The 17,494-nt window shown below is 47.3% G+C and overlaps 1 protein-coding gene and 1 long non-coding RNA gene across 3 annotated transcripts in view; one reads left to right on the top strand and one right to left on the bottom strand.

The window, feature by feature from the left end:
• Positions 1-17,494, top strand: part of NHERF2 (NHERF family PDZ scaffold protein 2) — an 87,368-nt gene that overhangs the window by 28,556 nt on the left and 41,318 nt on the right. The window lies entirely within an intron of this gene.
• LOC138645348 (uncharacterized) lies at positions 5,621-6,090 on the bottom strand. The gene is made up of 2 exons (XR_011314731.1): positions 5,981-6,090; positions 5,621-5,847 (listed from the first exon to the last, which is right to left on the bottom strand). It is a non-coding gene; the product is annotated as an uncharacterized lncRNA (long non-coding RNA).

Genomic DNA, 17,494 nt, shown 5'->3' with positions numbered 1-17,494 from the left:
GCCAATCAGAATGCACCTGTAAAAAATGGGTTAGAGTGCCCCCTATAACAGCAGTCTGGATGTGTAGTCTGGAGCCCCCTATAACAGCAGTCTGGATGTGTAGTCTGGAGCCCCCTATAACAGCAGTCTGGATGTGTAGTCTGGAGCCCCCTATGATAATCTGGGTGTGTAGTCTGGAGCCCCCTATGATAGTCTGGGTGTGTAGTCTGGAGCCCCCTATGATAGTCTGGGTGTGTAGTCTGGAGCCCCCTATGATAGTCTGGGTGTGTAGTCTGGAGCCCCCCATGATAGTCTGGGTGTGTAGTCTGGAGCCCCCCATGATAGTCTGGGTGTGTAGTCTGGAGCCCCCCATGATAGACTGGGTGTGTAGTCTGGAGCCCCCTATGATAGTCTGGGTGTGTAGTCTGGAGACCCCCATGATAGTCTGGGTGTGTAGTCTGGAGCCCCCCATGATAGACTGGGTGTGTAGTCTGGAGCCCCCTATAATAGTCTTGGTGTGTAGTCTGGAGCCCCCTATGATAGTCTGGGTGTGTAGTCTGGAGCCCCCCATGATAGTCTGGATGTGTAGTCTGGTGCCCCCTATGATAGTCAGGATGTGTAGTCTGGAGCCCCCTATGATAGTCTGGATGTGTAGTCTGGAGCCCCCCATGATAGTCTGGGTGTGTAGTCTGGAGCCCCCCATGATAGTCTGGATGTGTACTCTGGAGCCCCCTATGATAGCCTGGGTGTGTAGTCTGGAGCCCCTCATGATAGTCTGGGTGTGTAGTCTGGAGCCCCCCATGATAGTCTGGGTGTGTAGTCTGGAGCCCCCTATGATAGTCTGGGTGTGTAGTCTGGAGCCCCCCGTGATAGTCTGGGTGTGTAGTCTGGAGCCCCCTATGATAGTCTGGATGTGTAGTCTGGAGCCCCCCATGATAGTCTGGGTGTGTAGTCTGGAGCCCCCTATGATAGTCTGGATGTGTAGTCTGGAGCCCTCCATGATAGTCTGGATGTGTAGTCTGGAGCCCCCTGTGATAGTCTGGATGTGTAGTCTGGAGCCCTCCATGATAGTCTGGGTGTGTAGTCTGGAGCCCCCTATGATAGTCTGGGTGTGTAGTTTGGAGCCCCCTATGATAGTCTGGATGTGTAGTCTGGAGCCCCCCATGATAGTCTGGGTGTGTAGTCTGGAGCCCCCTATGATAGTCTGGATGTGTAGTCTGGAGCCCTCCATGATAGTCTGGATGTGTAGTCTGGAGCCCCCCATGATAGTCTGGGTGTGTAGTCTGGAGCCCCCTATGATAGTCTGGGTGTGTAGTCTGGAGCCCCCCGTGATAGTCTGGGTGTGTAGTCTGGAGCCCCCTATGATAGTCTGGATGTGTAGTCTGGAGCCCCCCATGATAGTCTGGGTGTGTAGTCTGGAGCCCCCTATGATAGTCTGGATGTGTAGTCTGGAGCCCTCCATGATAGTCTGGATGTGTAGTCTGGAGCCCCCTGTGATAGTCTGGATGTGTAGTCTGGAGCCCTCCATGATAGTCTGGGTGTGTAGTCTGGAGCCCCCTATGATAGTCTGGGTGTGTAGTTTGGAGCCCCCTATGATAGTCTGGATGTGTAGTCTGGAGCCCCCCATGATAGTCTGGGTGTGTAGTCTGGAGCCCCCTATGATAGTCTGGATGTGTAGTCTGGAGCCCTCCATGATAGTCTGGATGTGTAGTCTGGAGCCCTCCATGATAGTCTGGATGTGTAGTCTGGAGCCCCCTATGATAGTCTGGATGTGTAGTCTGGAGCCCTCCATGATAGTCTGGATGTGTAGTCTGGAGCCCCCTATGATAGTCTGGATGTGTAGTCTGGAGCCCTCCATGATAGTGTGGGTGTGTAGTTTGGAGCCCCCTATGATAGTCTGGTGTGTAGTCTGGAGCCCCCTGTGATAGTCTGGTGTGTAGTCTGGAGCCCCCTATGATAGTCTGGTGTGTAGTCTGGAGCCCCCTATGATAGTCTGGATGTGTAGTCTGGAGCCCCCTATGATAGTCTGGATGTGTAGTCTGGAGCCCCCTATGATAGTCTGGATATGTAGTCTGGAGCCCTCCATGATAGTCTGGATGTGTAGTCTGGAGCCCCCCATGATAGTCTGGATGTGTAGTCTGGAGCCCCCCATGATAGTCTGGGTGTGTAGTCTGGAGCCCCCCATGATAGTCTGGATGTGTAGTCTGGAGCCCTCCATGATAGTCTGCGTGTGTAGTCTGGAGCCCCCTACGATAGTCTGGGTGTGTAGTGTGGAGCCCCCTATGATAGTCTGGTGTGTAGTCTGGAGCCCCCCATGATAGTCTGGGTGTGTAGTCTGGAGCCCCCCATGATAGTCTGGGTGTGTAGTGTGGAGCCCCCTATGATAGTCTGGGTGTGTAGTCTGGAGCCCCCCATGATAGTCTGGGTGTGTAGTGTGGACCCCCTATGATAGTCTGGTGTGTAGTCTGGAGCTCCCCATGATAATCTGGGTGTGTAGTCTGGAGCCTCCTATGATAGTCTGGGTGTGTAGTCTGGAGCCCCCTATGATAGTCTGGTGTGTAGTCTGGAGCCCCCTATGATAGTCTGGGTGTGTAGTCTGGAGCCCCCCATGATAGTCTGGGTGTGTAGTCTGGAGCCCCCCCCTATGATAGTCTGGATGTGTAGTCTGGAGCCCCCATGATAGTCTGGGTGTGTAGTCTGGAGCCCCCTATGATAGTCTGGATGTGTAGTCTGGAGCCCCCCATGATAGTCTGGGTGTGTAGTCTGGAGCCCCCCATGATAGTCTAGGTGTGTAGTCTGGAGCCCCCTATGATAGTCTGGATGTGTAGTCTGGAGCCCCCCATGATAGTCTGGGTGTGTAGTCTGGAGCCCCCATGATAGTCTGGGTGTGTAGTCTGGAGCCCCCCCCATGATAGTCTGGGTGTGTAGTGTGGAGCCCCCTATGATAGTCTGGATGTGTAGTCTGGAGCCCCCCATGATAGTCTGGGTGTGTAGTCTGGAGCCCCCCATGATAGTCTGGGTGTGTAGTCTGGAGCCCCCCATGATAGTCTGGGTGTGTAGTCTGGAGCCACCCATGATAGTCTGGGTGTGTAGTCTGGAGCCCCCCATGATAGTCTGGGTGTGTAGTCTGGAGCCCTCTATGATAGTCTGGGTGTGTAGTCTGGAGCCCCCCATGATAGTCTGGGTGTGTAGTGTGGAGCCCCCTATGATAGTCTGGTGTGTAGTCTGGAGCTCCCCATGATAGTCTGGGTGTGTAGTCTGGAGCCTCCTATGATAGTCTGGGTGTGTAGTCTGGAGCCCCCTATGATAGTCTAGGTGTGTAGTCTGGAGCCCCCTATGATAGTCTGGGTGTGTAGTCTGGAGCCCCCCATGATAGTCTGGATGTGTAGTCTGGAGCCCCCTATGATAGTCTGGGTGTGTAGTCTGGAGCCCCCTATGATAGTCTGGATGTGTAGTCTGGAGCCCCCCATGATAGTCTGGGTGTGTAGTCTGGAGCCCCCCATGATAGTCTAGGTGTGTAGTCTGGAGCCCCCTATGAAAGTCTGGATGTGTAGTCTGGAGCCCCCCATGATAGTCTGGGTGTGTAGTCTGGAGCCCCCCATGATAGTCTGGGTGTGTAGTCTGGAGCCCCCCATGATAGTCTGGGTGTGTAGTGTGGAGCCCCCTATGATAGTCTGGATGTGTAGTCTGGAGCCCCCCATAATAGTCTGGGTGTGTAGTCTGGAGCCCCCCATGATAGTCTGGGTGTGTAGTCTGGAGCCCCCCATGATAGTCTGGGTGTGTAGTCTGGAGCCACCCATGATAGTCTGGATGTGTAGTCTGGAGCCCCCCATGATAGTCTGGGTGTATAGTCTGGAGCCCCCCATGATAGTCTGGGTGTGTAGTCTGGAGCCCCCCATGATAGTCTGGATGTGTAGTCTGGAGCCCCCCATGATAGTCTGGGTGTGTAGTCTGGAGCCCCCCATGATAGTCTGGGTGTGTAGTGTGGAGCCCCCTATGATAGTCTGGATGTGTAGTCTGGAGCCCCCTATGATAGTCTGGATGTGTAGTCTGGAGCCCCCTATGATAGTCTGGGTGTGTAGTCTGGAGCCCCCCATGATAGTCTGGGTGTGTAGTCTGGAGCCACCCATGATAGTCTGGATGTGTAGTCTGGAGCCCCCCATGATAGTCTGGGTGTGTAGTCTGGAGCCCCCCATGATAGTCTGGGTGTGTAGTCTGGAGCCCCCCATGATAGTCTGGGTGTGTAGTCTGGAGCCCCCCATGATAGTCTGGGTGTGTAGTCTGGAGCCCCCCATGATAGTCTGGGTGTGTAGTCTGGAGCCCCCCATGATAGTCTGGATGTGTAGTCTGGAGCCCCCCATGATAGTCTGGGTGTGTAGTCTGGAGCCCCCCATGATAGTCTGGGTGTGTAGTCTGGAGCCCCCCATGATAGTCTGGGTGTGTAGTGTGGAGCCCCCTATGATAGTCTGGATGTGTAGTCTGGAGCCCCCTATGATAGTCTGGATGTGTAGTCTGGAGCCCCCTATGATAGTCTGGGTGTGTAGTCTGGAGCCCCCTATGATAGTCTGGGTGTGTAGTCTGGAGCCCCCCATGATAGTCTGGATGTGTAGTCTGGAGCCCCCTATGATAGTCTGGGTGTGTAGTCTGGAGCCCCCTATGATAGTCTGGGTGTGTAGTCTGGAGTCCCCCATGATAGTCTGGATGTGTAGTCTGGAGCCCTCCATGATAGTCTGGATGTGTAGTCTGGAGCCCTCCATGATAGTCTGGATGTGTAGTCTGGAGCCCCCTATGATAGTCTGGATGTGTAGTGTGGAGCCCCCTATGATAGTCTGGATGTGTAGTCTGGAGCCCCCTATGATAGTCTGGGTGTGTAGTCTGGAGCCCCCTATGATAGTCTGGGTGTGTAGTCTGGAGCCCCCTATGATAGTCTGGATGTGTAGTCTGGAGCCCCCTATGATAGTCTAGGTGTGTAGTCTGGAGCCCCCTATGATAGTCTGGATGTGTAGTCTGGAGCCCCCTATGATAGTCTGGGTGTGTAGTCTGGAGCCCCCTATGATAGTCTGGATGTGTAGTGTGGAGCCCCCTATGATAGTCTGGATGTGTAGTCTGGAGCCCCCTATGATAGTCTGGATGTGTAGTCTGGAGCCCCCTATGATAGTCTGGGTGTGTAGTCTGGAGCCCCCTATGATAGTCTGGATGTGTAGTCTGGAGCCCTCCATGATAGTCTGGATGTGTAGTCTGGAGCCCCCTATGATAGTCTGGGTGCGTAGTCTGGAGTCCCCCATGATAGTCTGGATGTGTAGTCTGGAGCCCCCTATGATAGTCTGGGTGTGTAGTCTGGAGTCCCCCATGATAGTCTGGATGTGTAGTCTGGAGCCCCCTATGATAGTCTGGATGTGTAGTCTGGAGCCCCCTATGATAGTCTGGGTGTGTAGTCTGGAGCCCTCCATGACAGTCTGGATGTGTAGTCTGGAGCCCCCTATGATAGTCTGGGTGTGTAGTCTGGAGCCCCCTATGATAGTCTGGGTGTGTAGTCTGGAGTCCCCCATGATAGTCTGGGTGTGTAGTCTGGAGCCCTCCATGATAGTCTGGGTGTGTAGCCAAATATAAATTTCACCGCACTCTCAAAGGGAATATAATGCCAAATTTTTAACAAATTTATTAAATGTGTTCAGGGAGCATAACAGAATATTTCAAAAAAGCGATAAGAGACGTTTCGGCTCCACCAGAGCCTTCATCATACTCGCTGTAGACGATAAAGAAAATAAAGAAAATAACCAAAATAAGAAAGAAACAAAATGTAACACAAAACAATCAATGCATGGTAGATCCTTATATCCATAAGAGTCCCCAGAGGTCCAGGTCATCCTAATCGGAAATAGATCAATGAGCATATGTACAACTATTTACAAATATATACAAATATATGCACACATCGAGGGACTCCCTATACAGTACATTAGGGACTGGTATAATTAAAATAATAACAACATATTGTTACCTTGTTTGGAGAGTTTAGTGCGTATAGGGAGAATAGTCTGGGTGTGTAGTCTGGAGCCCTCCATGACAGTCTGGGTGTGTAGTCTGGAGCCCTCCATGATAGTCTGGGTGTGTAGTCTGGAGCCCTCCATGATAGTCTGGGTGTGTAGTCTGGAGCCCCCTATGATAGTCTGGATGTGTAGTGTGGAGCCCCCTATGATAGTCTGGATGTGTAGTCTGGAGCCCCCTATGATAGTCTGGGTGTGTAGTCTGGAGTCCCCCATGATAGTCTGGGTGTGTAGTCTGGAGCCCTCCATGATAGTCTGGGTGTGTAGTCTGGAGCCCCCTATGATAGTCTGGGTGTGTAGTCTGGAGCCCCCTATAATAGTCTGGATGTGTAGTCTGGAGCCCTCCATGATAGTCTGGGTGTGTAGTCTGGAGCCCCCTATGATAGTCTGGGTGTGTAGTCTGGAGCCCCCTATGATAGTCTGGATGTGTAGTGTGGAGCCCCCTATGATAGTCTGGGTGTGTAGTCTGGAGCCCCCTATGATAGTCTGGGTGTGTAGTCTGGAGCCCCCTATGATAGTCTGGATGTGTAGTGTGGAGCCCCCTATGATAGTCTGGATGTGTAGTCTGGAGCCCCCTATGATAGTCTGGGTGTGTAGTCTGGAGTCCCCCATGATAGTCTGGGTGTGTAGTCTGGAGCCCTCCATGATAGTCTGGGTGTGTAGTCTGGAGCCCCCTATGATAGTCTGGGTGTGTAGTCTGGAGCCCCCTATAATAGTCTGGATGTGTAGTCTGGAGCCCTCCATGATAGTCTGGGTGTGTAGTCTGGAGCCCCCTATGATAGTCTGGGTGTGTAGTCTGGAGCCCCCTATGATAGTCTGGATGTGTAGTCTGGAGCCCCCTATAATAGTCTGGATGTGTAGTCTGGAGCCCTCCATGATAGTCTGGGTGTGTAGTCTGGAGCCCCCTATGATAGTCTGGGTGTGTAGTCTGGAGCCCCCCATGATAGTCTGGATGTGTAGTCTGGAGCCCCCTATAATAGTCTGGATGTGTAGTCTGGAGCCCTCCATGATAGTCTGGGTGTGTAGTCTGGAGCCCCCTATGATAGTCTGGGTGTGTAGTCTGGAGTCCCCTATGATAGTCTGGGTGTGTAGTGTGGAGCCCCCTATGATAGTCTGGATGTGTAGTCTGGAGCCCCCTATGATAGTCTGGGTGTGTAGTCTGGAGTCCCCCATGATAGTCTGGGTGTGTAGTCTGGAGCCCTCCATGATAGTCTGGGTGTGTAGTCTGGAGCCCCCTATGATAGTCTGGGTGTGTAGTCTGGAGCCCCCTATAATAGTCTGGATGTGTAGTCTGGAGCCCTCCATGATAGTCTGGGTGTGTAGTCTGGAGCCCCCTATGATAGTCTGGATGTGTAGTCTGGAGCCCCCTATGATAGTCTGGGTGTGTAGTCTGGAGTCCCCCATGATAGTCTGGGTGTGTAGTCTGGAGTCCCCCATGATAGTCTGGGTGTGTAGTCTGGAGCCCCCTATGATAGTCTGGGTGTGTAGTCTGGAGCCCCCTATGATAGTCTGGATGTGTAGTCTGAAGCCCCCTATAATAGTCTGGATGTGTAGTCTGGAGCCCTCCATGATAGTCTGGGTGTATAGTCTGGAGCCCCCTATGATAGTCTGGGTGTGTAGTCTGGAGCCCCCCATGATAGTCTGGATGTGCCATAGGGATGTGAGATGGGACCGCTCCTGTTAGTTGGGAGAGGGCGCTGCGGTCCCTGTACACACTGGGGTTTGTCCCTGGCGGTGGCGTCATGCGGAGGGCTGGCGGTTCATTGTGAATGTCAATGTGAATGTCTTCGCCGTATTATCTGCTCGGCCGCCGCACACTGGAGCCTTTGTTAGAGCATTTTTCTAGAGCCGGATTGAGGAGGGCGGGTGCCGGCTTAATCTAGACCTTTCACCTCGTGCAATCGCTTCTGTGCCTGGATTTGTACATGAGCCTTGCACCAGCGCCGACTTTCATCTGTTTGTCCTTCAAGGCACGAGTCTGAGGAAACGTATTACATAAGGCGAGGTTGGGAGAACTAGGAATCAGGTGACTTTACAGAACAAAAAGGGGCCTCAGCGAGACCGGAAAGTGTTCATCATGCCTAACAAGACCTAGGCTGGGCCTGAAACTGTTCATCCAGATCTCTGCAGTCCATAACAGAGCCTAAGCGGTATCTTAAACGGTTCATCCAGATCTTCCAGATCCATTGCGGGGCCTATGCCTGACTTGAGAGTGTTCATCTTTATCTTCCTGGTTCATAGCAGGCTTAAGAGGATCATGAACTGTTCATCCTGATCTTCTTGGTTTATAGTGGGACTCCGGAGAATCTTCATCTGTGCTTCCTGATCTACCTGATCCGTGTCAGGGCCTAAGGAGGATCTTAAACTGTACATCCTGAACCCTCTGATTCATAGAGGGCCTAAGGCCGGCGTCACACACAGCGTATGCAAATACGGTCCGTATATTACGGCCGTAATACGCTGAAAAGTCCCGAAAATAGTGGTCCGTAGCTCCTCCGTAGGCAGGTTGTGTCACCGTTTTTTGCGCATGGCATCCACCGTATGTAATCCGTATGGCAGCCGTACTGCGTGTTTTTATCGCAGGCTTGCCAAACCGACATACGCCTATACAAGGGATCCATGTGTTAAAAAGCCTGGGAGCTTTCTAGGTAAGTTCCCACGATCTATGAACATCCAGCAGATGGCGCCTCACCGCAAATGAAGCTAAATATAGATCATTGACCTATATTTAGCTTCATTCCCCGGGGTTTTGCAGCAAGGAGCAGCCTGCATTAGCGGAACTCCTTGCTGCAAAATGTTTTAACCCCTTCAGAAGGATTTACATCGTTGGACTTTACAGATCTGCGGAAGGTAAGTATATTGTTGGTTTATTATGTTTTTTCTTTCACAGAACGAGGGTCTTCAGTGATTGGATTGGGCGTTAAATAAAATATTACAACAACCTTTGGTTTTATTTCATTAAAATAATTTTTAATAATGTGTGTGTGTTTTTTTTTAACCCTTTCATTCAATTGGATTAATAATGGATAGGTGTCATAATTGACGCCTCTCCATTATTAATTAGGCTTAATGTCACCTTACAATAGCAAGGTGGCATTAACCCTTCATTACCCCATATCCCACCGCTACACAAGAATGGGAAGAGAGTGGCCAAGTGCCAGAATAGGCGCATCTTCCAGATGTGCCTTTTCTGGGGTGGCTGGGAACAGGTGTTTTTAGCCGGGGGGGGGGGGCAATAACCATGGACCCTCTCCAGGCTATTAATATCTGCCCTCAGTCTCTGGCTTTACTACTCTGGCGGAGAAAATTGTGCAGGAGCCCACGCCAATTTTTTCCGCCATTTAACCCTTTAATTTAGTAGATAGAACGGCCAAATTTTGCAGAAACACACTACTGACATTAGTAGTGTGGAATCTGCAAAAAAAATGGAGAGAAGACATGGTTTACTGTATGTAAACCATGTCTCAAATCATGTCGGGTTTTAGGAAGGAGAAAGAAAAAGCCGGTAATTGAATTACCGGCTTTCAAGCTGTATAGCACTGGAATAAATATTAATATATATACATATATGTGTCTCACTGACATATATATATATATATATACCTATTCTATGTGTACACATTTATTCTACCTATTCTACTGTAAGCTGTCAGTGTGATTTTACTGTACACCGCACTGAATTGCCGGCTTTTCTCTCTAACAGCGCTGCGTATTTCTCGCAAGTCACACTGCTTGTCCGTGTGTAATCCGTATTTTTCACGCTTCCATAGACTTTCATTGGCGTATTTCTTGCGCAGTACGGTGACAAACGCAGCATGCTGCGATTTCGTACGGCCGTAGAAAGCCGTATAATACTGATCAGTAAAATACGGCAGATAGGAGCAGGGGCATAGAGAATAATTGTGCCGTATTTTTTGCGAGTTTTACGGACGTAGTTTCTGCGCTCTTACGTCCGTAAAACTCGCAAGTGTGACGCCGGCCTAACGAGAATCTTAGACTGTTCGCCCTGACTTTCCTGACCCATTACCAGGCCTTAACCTGACCTGAAACTGTTCATCCTGATCTTCCCTATCCATAACAGGTCCTAAGCAAGATCTTAGTCTATTGGCCCCGATCTTCCTGGTCTATAACATGGTCTATGCCTGATCTGAGATTGTTCATCCAGCTCTTCCTGGCCCTTAAGGTGACCTATGCATGATGTAAAACTGTTCATCCTGATCTTCCTGGTCCCTGATAAAGCTGTAACATAGCCAGGCCTTCAGTTAAGTGGTAATAATACACTTAGCAGTCACGGTGGCTGTTTTGCTTTCCGTCTCCTCTTTTGTGGAATATCTCGTTTTTTTCTCTCCTCAATGTGTTACCCTGTAGAGACAATAGCAGAGGCCAATTTTTTTTCTGTAGGTGGAGTGGCAGGATATGTCTCCCGCTGAGGAAGAACCCCACCCCAGGACTAAAATTTCCTCTCCTGCACCTATATATAGGTTCCTACCAAAACACTTAACAATGGGATTTTACCGTATTGTCAGATTGTGACCCGGGGTTATCCCTATACATGAAGCAGAATCAAAGACTCAGGCGGACATTAGAGTACGGACTGTACTTGCTAATTGCTGGAAGATCCAAGAAAAAGACTCCCCTCTACCTTAATATGTTCTTACTAAAATAGACAATCCCTTTAAGAAAGTTCAATCAATTAAAGGGGACCTGTCACTTGTCATAAATATGTAATTTTTTACATGGTGTAAATCACATTGTTGTCCTGAATCCGGCGTTGTTTTTCTTTTGTTTCTGCCCCTCTCCGTTCCTGAGATATGGCTCCTTCTCCCCTTTATATAAACCTACAGTTTTTAGCCAAGTGGGTGTGGTCCATAAAACACACCCACTGGGAACAGTTATGAATTACGCCCACTTGGTTAACAAGTCTAGATTTACACGCAGGGGACAAGAGGCCATATCTCATGAACGGAGAGGCGCAGGAACCAAAGAAAAACATCGCCGGATTCAGGAAATCAGCGGTTATTACACCAGGTTATAAAATTACTTTTTTATGGCCTTCTTAATGAATTTTCTTAAAGAGATTGTCTATTTTAATATTTGTTCTTTAGGACACCGATATGATCAGTGACTCCAGCACTTCTGGCAGCGGCTTCCCTGAAAACAAAAGTATAAGGAGTTAAAATTTTAACTCCTTGATCTTTTATTCCCCTGACGTCATCTTTTGGGAGAGTCAGGAGACCCTCATACAAATCAGATGGTCATCCAGTCCTGACAACATCGGCCACCTTTTATCCAGTGTATCGGCCGGTGTGAGAACTACAAGACATGAATTATTGATTTTTAATGTAGATTGTGATATGCAAAAAAAAAATATTGACAAAAATGTAAAAAAAAAAACATTTAATACATAAAAAAAAGATTTATTAGGTCATTTTCTATTGACGAAGTTGATCATTCTGTTATCTTGTTACGTCCATGACTTAGGAGGTCGTGGGTTTATGAATTGTTTATTGGTTTAGTTTTCCCCTTCGCCGCTCTCCCTTTATGTTTTTGTGCTGCCTTTGCATTTTTGTGCTGATATATTTTGGCAGTCTGATGAAATGATCCGGGATCCCACGTTGTACTTGCATAATGTTCTGGTCTTTTGCTGATGGGACCAGATAAGAAAAGTTTTGACATTTTGTAAAGTTGTTAACAGCTCTGCTACGTTTACAACGCTGAATATGACGCACATTTTCGGTCATTTCATCCCTTCACCTTCGAAAAAGGGGTCATCCAAGATGAGAAAAACTTGGCTGCTCTTTTCTGGAAACAGCGCCACACATATTCGTTGGTTGGTTCTGGTATTACAGCTGAATTCCATATACCGTAAGTAAATGGGACAGAGCTGCAGTACCGCAAACAACCTGTTGATTGGGGTGGCACTGCTTAGTACTGGACTTTAAGGCTCTCATAGTTTAATGCTGTTAGCTGTGGAGTAGTTTGACGAGCCCCATCCAGGCTTAGGGACCTTTTGGAGGACTTGCATCCCAATCTGGTCCTAAAGCTGACCCTTCACCTTTTTCCCAACTCTTCCATACACATATGTGTGAGCAGTGTGGATAAGCTGCTTGCAGACCCCACTGCTGCTCGCTTATAGGAATAAAGGATTGGGCATATTGAAATTCAGCATGCCTGATCTTTCTCTCTCCAAGCTTCTACAGTCGGAGGAGAGTCAGAATATCCTCTTACACATTATGTAGTTGTCCATGTTGCTCTTTGAGGATTTTCTTTAAAAAAAAAAGTTTTTCTTTGTCTGGTAAGGTTGTAAATGTTCCTTGTTTTTGGCTGCCTCGGTCAGCTGACTTAGTTTCGCCGCTGTCTGACATCTGGTGTTCTTGGTGTTCTGACCCCTTGCTGTGTAGTTGTCTGATGGTTTTTCCTGATTCCTCCTTCCCTTGTAAAAGAAAAAATAAAAAAAATAGATGCACATCATAAAGTGGTGGCACCCAAAGGTCAGGTTGAGGTAAGTTATTACAAGGGTGCAGGAGTTTTACTAGAGAAATTCCTTCAGTTCTTGGAGAAGCTTTGAAAAATTAAAGGAAGTTGTCCAGAATGGAAAAAAAAGCATGGTTGCTGTCTTCTAAAAAAAAACAGCGCCACCCCTGCCATCAGCTGATCTGTAATACCAGGCACAAAACCATGGGCCAAGTGGTGCTTTTTGGAGGCTGCTATATTTTTCAGTCCTGCTCAACCCATCACTAGTTTTACATCTTATAAACCCTGCCCATCATTTTTTAAAGCTTGTAAATGGGGTTCCTATAGCCCCTTTGTACCCTTATTGGTGCCCCAGCATACTTATGAAATAATCTTTTCTTCATATCTAGCTCTACATGCATCTGGACCATCATCGGCGCTTTCTCAGTTTCCGCAAACAACGCTTCTTTTTTAATGGAAATGGATGGCGTCTCCTGCTCTAAGTTTCGCGCCTGCGCAGTTGAGTCAGAGACCTGCGCATGTGCACCTTGCTCCACTCCATTGAGCAGCCAGCAGTGCATCGAGCTGATGTCCTGGAAGTGAAGCCTTCACGTTTGCACTACAAAACTTTGCTCTTCCCTAGGGCACAGAGCGGCACACCTGCACGGGTCTCTGAGTCAACTGCGCAGGCGCAAAACTTTGAGCACTTTGTGGAAGATGTCATCAATGTACGTCAAGAAAGAAGAGGTGGTGTTTGCCAGGACAGTGCCGAGCGCGGTTCGGAGCCACCAGTTGAGCCAGACCGTTCAATTTGCATGCTTGAATACTTTTGTATAGGTATACTGGGCACCTATGAGGATAAAAAGGTTGTGGTAACCCCATTTACATGCTTTACAAGGTAATGGGCCGGGTTTATTAGGAGTAAAACTGGTGACAAGTTCCCTTTAAGTATCACATGCACCATATTTTAAATATTAGACAGTTGTCAGTTGGCAAAATGAGTACCAGGTACGCCAGGACCTCAGTCTTTGCCATATCTACACTACAAATAGACTCCAGAACCTCATTCTAACGTCCAAGCTTTAAGATGTCCACCATGGTGATATTCTCATCGACATGTGAGAAGATCCTTTTTTTTTTTAAGAAAACTCCTTTAAATTGTAACGTAAAGCAGGTTTTTCTTTTAAGCTACATGTCTTTTTTGTGGGTTGGGAACATAAAATGAGGCTGAACTGTCCAATGGGTCTCTGAAATTGAATAGAGTCTATGTCTAGTAAGGTTGGTGGCCTTCATCTTTTGGAACGCCTCGATCGATATATTCTTATCTTTGGATTTGTAGGCACCATTTATAGCAACTGAGCAAACTCCATAAATCCCTTTTCTTTATTAACAAGTAGCTCAGATTATCTTGGTTTATGAGGGAGCAATAATCTTTTTTATGGGTCCATATCTCTGATGCCTATCACTTTCTGAAGGGTTGGTAGGTTCTTGTACCTTCCTTAACTTTGATGGTGTGAAGATGCAAAACCTTCTTCAGCCTTCTCAGCTGTCACTCTCTTTTATGTGGCCCTTCATTCTACAGAGATTAGTTTATACTTTCACACTGAGGGACCATGTCCTGTTGGAAATAAACCAGCTTCAGACAATGCAAAGGAGACTTTAGTCATTTTATCTTGTTTTCTACCTTCATGGTGTCAATTCAGTTTCTCATCGAATATCCACATGTGAAGCTGAAGTAAGTACTTGCGTATATGTGAGGCACCGATGGCGGACTCGTTCTGGCATGTGGGGCATCAACCCTTTGTTCAGGTTGCTTTTTTGAACTTTTTAAGAAACCTTAGACCCAGCTGACAACACAGGAGGAAACTTATGACTTTGAGGATTTTTTTTAAAAGACCATAGCTTGAAAACCAATTTTTATGTGTTAATAGTTCTCTGTACCTCAGTGAGGCAGTCTAAGACCTCCATTGACCTGGGAATGTGCCCCAGTAGGTGCCATACCCTTTCAAATTCTGTTGGCATCTATTAAACCGACCATGCACAAGAGATTGTTTTGGCTCTAATGACTCCCCCCAGTTCAGTTGAGAGTTCATGTGTTTTGGTGAATCGGGGGGACGGGAGAGAGGAACTGCTGGGAATTCTTCCGAGCAGTGGCTTATCTTCCCTGAAAACAAAAAAGATTAGGTGTTGAAATTCCAACTTTCAGATAGGTTTTTTTTTTCTCCTGTCATCATGAGTCTTGAAGCCCCCATATACGGAAGAGTAACCTGGTTCCTTCGACATTGGTGGGGTTAGCCAACTTTCATCTAATATGTATGGTGGCGTTTAGAGAGTCTTCAGTCATCATAAGGAGAATGAAGAAACTGATAATACTGCAAAGCCTCGTTAGTTTCAAACACGTAAAGTTAATGAAAGCCACATTACCCTTTGGTTCTAGAGTATGTGAGGGTCTCTCTCATGGACCCCCACTGATGACATTTTCTGACATGTCCCAATGAGGCATCTAAAGTTGTACACACTTATTAATAAAAATCAGATGGGTCAAGTGTTCGATGACTGAATTGTCCAATGTCGTCAGTAGTACATTTTTCTTAGAAATTTCCAACCTGGATTTACAGATATCCACACACCATTCATGATCATGCAGCAATTTCTGAAATCTTATCTTTTTCTTAGTACTTATAGCAGCAGGTGGAAACAATCCTGAGCATCTCTGTCATTAGGCTTCAAGTGGTTCCACATGTTTGCGAATAAATCTGTCCGGCCGGCGGATCCATCAGCCGTGTATACGCATCACATTTTCCGCTGCTTGCTCGCTCACACGCGGGTGTTTGTCCTGCATGCAGAATGGAATAATTATTCCGAAGAACTGGAGATTGATTTGCTTCTAAGGTCCGGTCAGTCGGTCAAGCAGTAGGATGTCACGTGTCTTCCTAATGTGATAATTGTTTTACCAGCCAAATGATTTCAATCTGCTAAAAAGATCAAAACTTCTTCCTCCAAATTTGTAAATTCTGCTTCTTCTGTTCTGCTTGACTTGCATAGCGACAACCATCTTACCATTTTCTGAGCCAGAAATTTATTCCCTAGAAGTTGTCGCTTCCCTTCCAAGACACATAAAAAGTAATTCTGGAGGCTCTCGGCAAAATCATTCTTGTTGGGGATCTTGGAAGCCATTGTAGTTACACTCAGATTAAAGGGGCTGCCAGCAACCAGGGTTTGTGAACCTTCGTGGAGAATAGTCATGATCATTCACGGCATCAGAGCCTGATTGTGGCGCCCAACTCAGGATGAAAGTACCTCAATTTATTTACACGAGATCACGTCCAGGATGAATGTAAAAAGCGTGCGGAGGATGGAAAGGGCCAGGAATCTGGGCAAAGAGAGAGAAACCTGAATCATTTAGCTCATTTTTTCCCCCCACATCGTCCAGCATTGTGTAAACACTGATAACTACATGGAAACATTGCTGTTTTACGGCCCATCTGTCAGGAGGATTACAGTGTTTTCCCTGCTGGAATACAAGACATGCTGCCTGCTCTCTGTAAATATTGGCAGTCCGCTCCCCGTTTGCTCTGTGATTGGCTTTTTCCCTTTTCTATCTACAGTAAAATATATTGCAATGGAGTATGATACTACAGTGTATCCTAGCATCATTTTTTAATTTTTATTCCAGTGGTCTTTGACCAGAGTACCTGGCTTAGGTTTCACATCTGCATTTGCGCGAAATAAAGTTCTCACACGGGCCACCTCTTCCTGTTCTATTAATTCGCAAACACATTCGTCAAGTTTTAGTTAAAAGTTATTAGGGGCAGTGGAGTTAAAAGTGAACCTAAAGTTGAGTATTAGGATTAGGTGAGAGTTGCCCTTTAAAGGATTAGACTGAGTTAACTGCAGTTTGCACGGACCGTTCGCCATATACGCTGGGAAAGCTTCAGGCAAATGTAGCCATAGGCCATCATTCACCCATTGGAGAGTGTCCTTTTAGGCCCCCCAAACCGCAGGTACAATAATGTCATCTGCGCTATTTAATAAGGAGACATCCTGCATAAAAACCTACACTTAGCATTTTTTTTTGCCTACAGGCAGATTATGCCAATGTTTGGCTATATATTACATAGGCGTTCTACGCAGGCAGAGGAGGCATACCTCATTTCAGTACTCTCAGACATTTACACACAGAAACGCACATACACTTGCATGTTCACACTAGGCACACATACAGTATATGAATACACACATCTACAGTATAGAAATTACATATCTATTATGTTTACACGCTACGTACATTAGGCACACATACCCTATACACACATACGGTACACATCATGCACATATACATCCATTACGCACACTGCACACATTCTGCACATATGCACCCATTACACACACTAAGGCTACGTTCACATTTGCGTTGTTGGGCGCAGCGTCGGCGACGCAACCAACAACGCATGTACACAACGCTGCGTTTTGCGACGCATGCGTTGTCATAAGGTCGTACAGAGCAGGAATTTCGGCGCAGGGAAAACGCTACAAGTAGCGTCCTCTGCACCCTGTCTGTGCGTCAATATGACGCATGCGTCGTAAAACGCAATACAACGCATACCGGCGCATGTCCATGTGCCCCCCATGTTAAAGATAGGGGAGCATGATGCATGCGTCGGTATGCGTCGACGACGCTGCGCCCAACAACGCAAATGTGAACGTAGCTATACAGGTATCATATACACATTATAGACACATACACAAATTACATACACATGCAAACATTGCACACGCATTAGAAAACACATTATGCATGCATCTAAACATTACACAGACCTAAACGCATTATGCACACAGGCGCAGACATTATGCACATGTACATATTATGCACACGTTCACACATTACACATACGCACATTAGGCACACATTGCACATACATACAGTACAGACCAAAAGTTTGGACACACCTCATTTAAAGATTTTTCTGTATTTTCATGACTATGAAAATTGTACATTCACACTGAAGGCA

The sequence above is a fragment of the Ranitomeya imitator genome, chromosome 7 (assembly GCF_032444005.1).
Source record: "Ranitomeya imitator isolate aRanImi1 chromosome 7, aRanImi1.pri, whole genome shotgun sequence".
NCBI lineage: Eukaryota > Metazoa > Chordata > Amphibia > Anura > Dendrobatidae > Ranitomeya > Ranitomeya imitator.
This window is presented reverse-complemented; position numbering and strand designations above follow the sequence as displayed.